This window comes from Mytilus galloprovincialis, chromosome 1, assembly GCF_965363235.1.
Source record: "Mytilus galloprovincialis chromosome 1, xbMytGall1.hap1.1, whole genome shotgun sequence".
NCBI classification, from domain to species: domain Eukaryota; kingdom Metazoa; phylum Mollusca; class Bivalvia; order Mytilida; family Mytilidae; genus Mytilus; species Mytilus galloprovincialis.
This window is the reverse complement of record NC_134838.1, coordinates 66,374,064-66,382,736: the sequence shown is the minus strand read 5'-3', so window position 1 is coordinate 66,382,736 and position 8,673 is coordinate 66,374,064. Positions and strand designations below refer to the sequence as shown.

General features: G+C 31.5%; 1 pseudogene; it reads right to left on the bottom strand.

Moving 5' to 3' along the window:
- Window positions 1–4,300: 4,300 nt before the first annotated feature.
- LOC143062611 (uncharacterized) lies at window positions 4,301–5,416 on the bottom strand (annotated as a pseudogene).
- Window positions 5,417–8,673: the final 3,257 nt, after the last annotated feature.

Below are 8,673 nucleotides of genomic sequence, written 5' to 3'. Positions count from 1 at the left end.
GTCGCTACGCGCGTTATTCTGTGTGCAGCAAATTTTTTATGTTATTTCTTCACCGACAGAAAAAATATAACAGTCATTCCTTAAATAATGTTATCCTTTACTTAATAAAATTTGTGAGCTGTAAATAATAAAATATTTACTATAACTCCGTTTTTAATAATCCGGTACTGACAAAAGTGGTGGCCTAGCTTGTTTATCGCGGGTTTGGGCTGGTACAGCACATTTTGTCCCTCTTCCGATTAATAGGTTACATCTTTCTTTAAACCATCTGCAAATTGTTGTCCAGAATAATTTCTTCATCTGGAATCCTGTTCAAATCTGTGAGCTCCGTTTCGGCGCCGTCAATCGTTTTTGGCGGCGACCATGTAATATTGTGTTTTTACATTGTGACGCTGTTTAATGATCTGCCATAGATTTGAAGAAAACAAATATCTACCATAGATTTGAGTTTTTGGCATTTGTAACATCACATTTGCAACAGATTAGGAATCTGCCATAGATTTGGAACCCGCCATAGATTTGAGTCCTACATATGTAATATATATGTCGTTTAATATAATAGATTACTATGTTAAACTCTTTTCCTTCCATAAGAAATCACATTGATTTGAAATTGATCAGGTTCTAAATCTGTTAATTTTTATATGTGTTCACCTTTTCTATAATAGCTCATCTAGACCATGTCTAACCTTCGTTCAGTTGTTTAATATCTGTTTGTGATTTCAAAGAGGTATAGTCTTCTTCAGAAGGATTTTGTTTCTCCAAAACTCTCAAATAATTAAAGTGTAATGGTTAGATATTGAACCGATTTTCTTTTTAGCTCAATAATTTAGAAATCAAATAACTATAGTACATGTAAGCTTACAATCTCGTTTGAATTTTTTCTTTAGATGTATATGAACTGCGTTCGTTTTAAAATGATTTGCCTTTCCATTTTTTAGTACTAGCGTACCAGACGGAATATCTAGGAAATTGCACCAAATACGGGGAAAATAGAAAGTTTTATAATTACATTAGTTGTATGTTTCATTAAAATACGTTATTTTGAGTGGCTAACACGGGTAAATAAAAAAAAAAAACTTTTAGTAATCATGCTTTCATGATCATAACGCGAAAAATTGTTATTATGATACCTGTTGACTCTTTTGTTTAGTAATTTCATTTGGTTGTAAGCGCGCTTCACACAAATTTACTTCAGTCAACGCTTATAAACCCCAATGAATTTACAAAAAGAAGCATTCAATTCTTAAATAAGTGATGAATCATTGTAAAACACAAGGAGTAGAGTCAACAAAAATCGTCCAAATTGTAAATGCCAATCAGCCAAGCATGACAATCAGTATCCCGTAGAATGGTGCACAAATATAACATTTGTTTGCTTTTCCTGTTTTAGTATTTCAAAATAACATAACTATAATTTGGTTGAAATACACTAGAAACTACCAATTGAATTTCGAAAAGATAACTCGTATAACCAAAAGTTATCCTGAAACCTTTGACTTACTAGACACACCAAACGAAAGACATAATAATATTAACTAAGAATGAGGATAATTCCATAAAAGGAATTGATTTTTTTTTTTCAGTCATGTTTTAAAACTTCAGTGCCTGATTCTTATATAGACTGACCCTTTTAAATATGTTTAGAGCCTCACCTTCATTTCGAGTCATTTTTATACTGTCGTTTCCTAACAAGGGAAACAAAGTCAGTCTTGACCATCATCAACATCGTACAATTCCCCTCGTTATATTAAATGCTACATTCCATTACGAGGTTTGCGGAAGATATGGATCCCCATAGTCTCTACTTGTGTATGCAGTGGCAAAAATAGTATTCTTGGATTGAACAAACAAAATCATCAAAGCATAAAATCGGGACTATTTTAAAGAGCATTGCTTCGAGTTGCTAATCAAACATTCGAATCAAATAGATACAATTAAGCATCGCAACACTTTAATTACGTGAAATTTCTTTCATTATCACAGATACATCGGAAATTAAAAAGTAATAGAATAAAATTAACAGTATTCTGAAATTAACTGAAAAAACAAAAATAGTCAAAAAAGTGACTTATTGACTATATGGACATTTCGTAGTAATTAAAAATAGCTAAATGGATCCAAAAACAACAACAGTAGTTTTTCATGAGCGATTTGTATTTTAGCCCTCATCTTATTCAAGTGGATGCTGATTGCAGATCTTTAATAACGACTGCTTAATTTATTCTGAACGGGGTTCTTAATTTGTTTTAAAAAAAAACTTTTTTCTTATAAAATGTTCATGAATATATTAAAACCGAAACGACGTTTTTGCTACATACATGTACTTATCAAATTATAGAGATAAATCATCGCTTATTTTTTCCATTAAAATTTGAACACATCATCTTTATACAGTATCAATTCCGGCCACAGTAAATGCATGAGTAAATGTCGTTTAATAATGATAAATCAATATGTTACACTTTTTTCCTTCCATAAGAAATCACATTAATTTGAAGTTGTTTAGTTTCTAAAATCCAGTAATTTTTATATGTGTCCTCCATTTTTGTAATAGCTCATCTAGAAGACGTATAACCTTCAATCGGTTGTTTAATATCTCTCTTTGATTTCAGAGGGGATATTCTCCTTCAGAAAGATTTTGTTTCTGCAAAACTCACAAATAATTGAAGTGTAATGGTGAAATATTGAACAATTTCTCTTCAGCATAATACTTTATAAATAAAATGATTAAGATTGCAATCTACATGTTATTGCCAGTTTGCCTAATATAACTTTTAATTGGTTATTTTTCTTAAAATTGTTTTTTTTTTTCAGATGTTTATGAACTGCATTCATTAAAAATGCTTAGACTTTTTTTCAATTTTTTAATACTAACGTACCAATAGACGGAAAATCCAGAAAATCGTATCAAACACACGACATCATTTGCACGTTGTCATAAGTGATGAATGATTGAGAAACACAAGGAGACAGAACGAAGATTCAACAAATATCGTCCAAATCTTAAAGGGGCACTAGCTACGAGATATATAAAAAATCTAAAGTTTGATTTTTTTCTGTTCAATCAATAATGTAAGTGAAATAGTGAAATAACAATTCGATTTTTGCAGCCAGAAAGGTTCAATTTTGTCAAATTACGCTAAGAAACATTGATAATTAGTAATTCACTTGCAAGTGAACGAGTCGACCTCTTTAAAGATTGAGATTGACAACGTATGCATTGTACGTGTACTGGTTATTTAAAGAAAAGGAATATCAACAATGAAAGTGAAACTACGGTTAATCATTTGATTACTAATTCGATGCACATAAAATCATTCTTATACGGTTAAAAACAATGAGAAATATCTATTTTTAATCTATAAAATAAAATCAAACAGACCTATAAAAATCCGATTGCACGTGTTGGTTTAATCTATTCATATCTTTATTTATGTTTACATCGCTTATATGGTCATCTGAGGTCAAATCGATAGGTAATTAGATGGCGTCTGGACTAAACTACACACGAAACGAACCTATATATTATGTACCCCATGCTCTGTAAACTGTTTATTTTAGACTTTTGATAGTTTGGATAAATGTTTTACAGTGTTATAAATCAAATATGAAAATTTCAGTCAAATCGGTGACCATGAATTTGACAGCTAGTGCCCCTTTAAGTGCCAATTAGCATTAAAATCAAGCAGTATATATAATGACAACATAACAGAAAAAACCGGCTCATTTATACATTTATTCAAGATTACAATATAGATGTGTGCTATTATATCATGAATATAGGATTGATTTGCTTTTCCTTGTGTGATATTTCAAGACATTATTACGTTAGTTTGGTTGTAATACGCTAAAAATTACTAATTGAATTTAGAGAAGATAACTTCGTATAACCAAAATGTATACTTCTATTTCTCGAATTACTAGACATGCCAAAACGAAAGACACATAATTTCTAACTGAGGATGAGGGTTATTCCAAAATAGGATGGTAATATCAATGATTTTTTGTCAGCCTTGTTTTAAAACTTCCTGTACAAAGACTGGCACTATAAATATGTTTAGAGAATCACCTTCAGTTTTGAGTCATTTTTATACTGTCGTTTCCTTACAAGGGAAACAAAGTCAGTTTCGCCCATCATCAATAACGTACAATCTCCTCTCATTATATTGAATGCTACATTCCATAAAGAGACTTACGCAAGGTATGGATCCGCCATCGTCATCTCCCTTTATTTAAAATGATTTTCATATTGTCATTTCCTTACAATGGAAACAAAGTCAGTCTCGCTCATCATCAATTACGTACAATCTCCTCTCGTTACATTGAATGCTACATTCCATAACGAGGCTGGCACAAAATATGGATCCCCCATTGTCACCTTCTTTACACAATAATCCTCAACTTCTTGTCTGAGGTTTTTAAAATATGTCAGTTCTTGCTGAAAGTCTATTCCTTCAAGATGGATTTGTTCCAATAAACGTCGATGGAAAAAATTATACAAATCGTAATCAAGTTTAGCGAATCTTTCATACAGGTAACGATATTTTTTGTCAATAAGCCAATGTTCTTTCGCATAATTTTTCTTCATGAATAACATATCCTTTACATTCTATCCTAATATACGTGTCATCATTATTATGGATTCGATGAAATAGTCCATGATTATAACAAAATGAAATTCGTTATCAATTTTTAATGAATAAGCTTGACTTTCTTTTCGTGTGTAATTAGTAAACAGATGTCTGGGAAAATCAAACTCTAACGCCATTCTATTGTTTGTGTAAGAATAGGCCTTTTCATATTTCATTGGGTTTTGGAGATATTTTAATACAGGATTCAATTCTTTTATATTCTTAAATATGTGTGGGGGTTTTACCGGGAACGTATTTCTGAAATGCCTTTCTGTTGTACAATACATGGCAACATAATATATCAAACATTCTATTTTTCGATGTTGGTACTATGTTGTCTTCATTCGAAGATGTTTCTTCGGATATCACATTGTCGTAGTGACCTTTTCGCACTTTAGGCAGAACAAACATCAAATTTCTAGAATATCCATATCGTAAAAAAATGCTCTGTGCCGTAGAACTTCCAGCTTTGTGTACTTTCAGGAATGCAACTTTTTCATATTTTCAGCTGATGTTCTAACCACTTTCATACTGGCGTCTTTATGATATTAGTATACGTTGCAGTGATATAATACATGCTGTATAATGATATTAAAGTCATCTGTACAACACATAACCACGACAGAATACGAAGACTGAAACGAAACAACAATGTGAAAAAGTTAAGGTCAATAGACTACATGTATTTTCATATTACCGACTTTTGACTCCGGAGTATATAATTTTTCGGCAGATGCATACTCTGTGGTACAACATCCTGGTACCCGGTCAAGTAAGAGCATCTAAAGAAAGTAAAATCAAGCTAACAATCGGGGAAAAAAATAACTGTTATCCTTTCATTTTGTCGTACATGTATATGTAAATTATTTATTGACTAACCCGTTCTGGTTATAAAGAGCAATTTATAGTTATACGTCATGTTCTTTCTATCGTTGAAGGGAAATTTTCCAAGTCCACCACCGGACCATTATAACTTGTATGGTAAAGCTTTGCGAATTCCTATTTTGGTTTGGTTTTTAAACCGTGTTGTCTGTTTCAAGATCGATATACAACTTGGGATTTTGCGTTTGGTTTCCTTTTTTGTCTAGCATTTAGTGACCCGTTCCTTTTTTCGTTATTTAATGGAACAATAAGATTCTCATAACGAAAAAAATAAATATCTTGATATGAAATACGAAATACAGCTTAAAATTATGTAACTATTTTATTCTATCAACTCTTTCCTGTTATTGTGAAGAACTAATTCCCATATTAGAAACAAAACTTTGTCAAGTCAAAATCTGATTTTTGTTTATCTCCAATATGATATGACATTCCAGAGCAGGCGCTTCCTATCAAATTGATCTCCATGATGGTCTGGATTGTGTTTACAGAATAGAGAATACTGGCACGCAAAAAATAGTAGAGAAAAATGAGCAAAGATATAAAGAATAGAGAATAAAGAGTTGCGACAGCATTAAGTTCATAATTTTGTTTTTAAATTAGGAGAAAACAGATATCCGCAAAATAAATGTGCTTATGCAAACGTATGATAACTCTAACAAAGAAGAATACACAGTTTCGTCAAGTCAATTACATGGTTCATTTGACGATTTACACACATGGATAAACCTATATAGATTGGTTGTACTATATAAGGCAGTTGTTAACAATTAGATGCTACAATAGAGAATTTGTTAATGTTGAAAAAAAATAAAAAAAATAAGGTTATACAATACTCATAATACTGATCACATAAATGGAGGATGTACAGAATTTAAAAAAAATCATTTACATGTTATTATAGACAATTCAACTCGAACATCATTTTATTGAGAATTTTACAGAATAAATAAGCGTTATTTTTAAAGATAAAGAAATATGTCTGAAAATTAAAAAAAAAAAAAGAAATTAAGGAATCCTCATCCTTCTGTCTATTTGTTAGTTTTCTTCCTTTCCTTTGTTATCTAGATGATCGTTTCATCTATGTGTTAGTTATTGTAGGGCCAAATTTATTTCGTCCTGATATCTTTGAATTTCCAATATACTTGGAATATTCATTCCTACGTGTAATAAACGTTACAGCTTACCTCATCAATGTTCTAGTCATTTTAGTGTCAGAAAAAAACGTCTTCTTCAAACATGTGTTCTTCAATCTTTAAATCATTCTACAGTTTTCAAAGTTCATTGATTGACGTACGTTATTGAAACATTCCGTCCTTTTCCTGTTTATCACATCTAATAATAAATGTTAAAAGGGCTTAATCGGATCCGGTAATTTCGACCGAGTTTTAGCAAATTTCTCAAAAATAAATTTGAAGAACATGCCAAACCTTTCCATGCTCGCCCACGTGGCAGGTGCGCTCGACTCTTAATTGACTCGGAGTGTCAGTTTTTCTATCTAAGGTCGGTGGTTCTCTCCGGGTATTTAAGCTTCCTCCACCAATAAAACTGACTGCCACGAAATAGCACAATAGTGCTGAAAGTGGCGTTAAACAACAACCAATTATCATAATCAAACAATCTATTGTCATCCGACAGATATCAAATTATTTTGGTTAGAGATTTGTTTGCTAAAGATTTTTCTTATGCATTAATGTTAAAATCTTGAATTCGTTATAAATATACCTATTAATATTGAAATTCTTTATTTGCCCCTTTTTTGCATGCACGACAGTTAGCTAAGTATCCCTGTGAATTAAGTCACTTCATAACCAGGGAAATTACCCATAGTTATACGTACTAGGTAATTTTACAAATCATAATGTTTATCAAAGTTTTCGAGGAATATATTAAGTGTTTTACAAATTATTATATCGAATATTTTTTTTGGAATATATAAAGTAGCATGATTAGAGATTATATAGTTTTTGACCGCTTTTGTTTCTTAGTACTAGTTATGATCATTGGCCTTTTAACGAAACGTTATCGTGTTGAATGTTCTTTCAAACAACTTTGATTTCAGCAAACGTAATTTTCAACTTCAAAATTTTTGGGTAGTGGCTATGTCACGGGGTATATAACTGCCGTACAGTTGTGATACGGACGTTGGTCGTTGCATTGCGAAGACCGTCCTGATATTTTCATCAAAGACTAATTGACGTACAGTACCTGCAGTGGTGTATCCAGTGTCACGATCCAGATGAATTTTATAGAGTAATTCACATATTTATTCAGTCAAACTTGTATATAGATAATGATTTGTGAAATTGTCGTAATGATCAGAGAATTGCACTTGCAGTCTTTGCGCAGGACGCCTTTTTTCACAGTTTATTTTATACATAGTTTTAACATACGCTTTTATGTATATATGTACGTTTGGCCTAAGTTTGGTTCACCTGTGTTTAAACGCACACTGATTAGGCTTAGCCTATTTACACACCTGTTGACTATTTTTAAATAGTGGTCAATCGAGTTCTTCGGACAGGTTTGGCTATTTTTAAACAGTGGTCAGATGAGTTCTTTGGACACGTTGTCATTTTATTTCTGCTTGGGATTTTCGTGTGGAAGGATGCCACACTCGTTAGAGCATTTTCATATTTGATAGCTAAATTTAACCTACAATGGTTCTACTGTATATAGTGCATCAATTCCGAGGTAAGTGTTTTATTCTTACATATATTATTACTTTTCTGTGTCTCACTTTTGTTTATCAAATTTCCGAAACTTTCAGACTTCTGCAGACAATTTTCCATTGTGTAAATTGTTCAATTTATAATGCTTTGTAAACGGATTTAAAGATATGAAAACCATGTTTTATATTCAGATATTTGCGGTTTTACTAGTGAACAAGAACAAGATTGTTAATTACGGGTACAAATTGAATGTACGTGATATTTATTTGTACAAGGTTCCGAATTTCCTTATGTACGTGAAACTATCATGCAAATTATGATATTTATTACAGCATGACACATTTTGCTGCATATAAAATGTATGTGCGTATTTATCTACGTAAATTAATAGAATATATATGTTCATTTTATGAACGTGAGATTATAGAGTTCATGTTTATGTTGCATGAACGTGCAGGTAAAATGCATATCTAAATTGATAATCG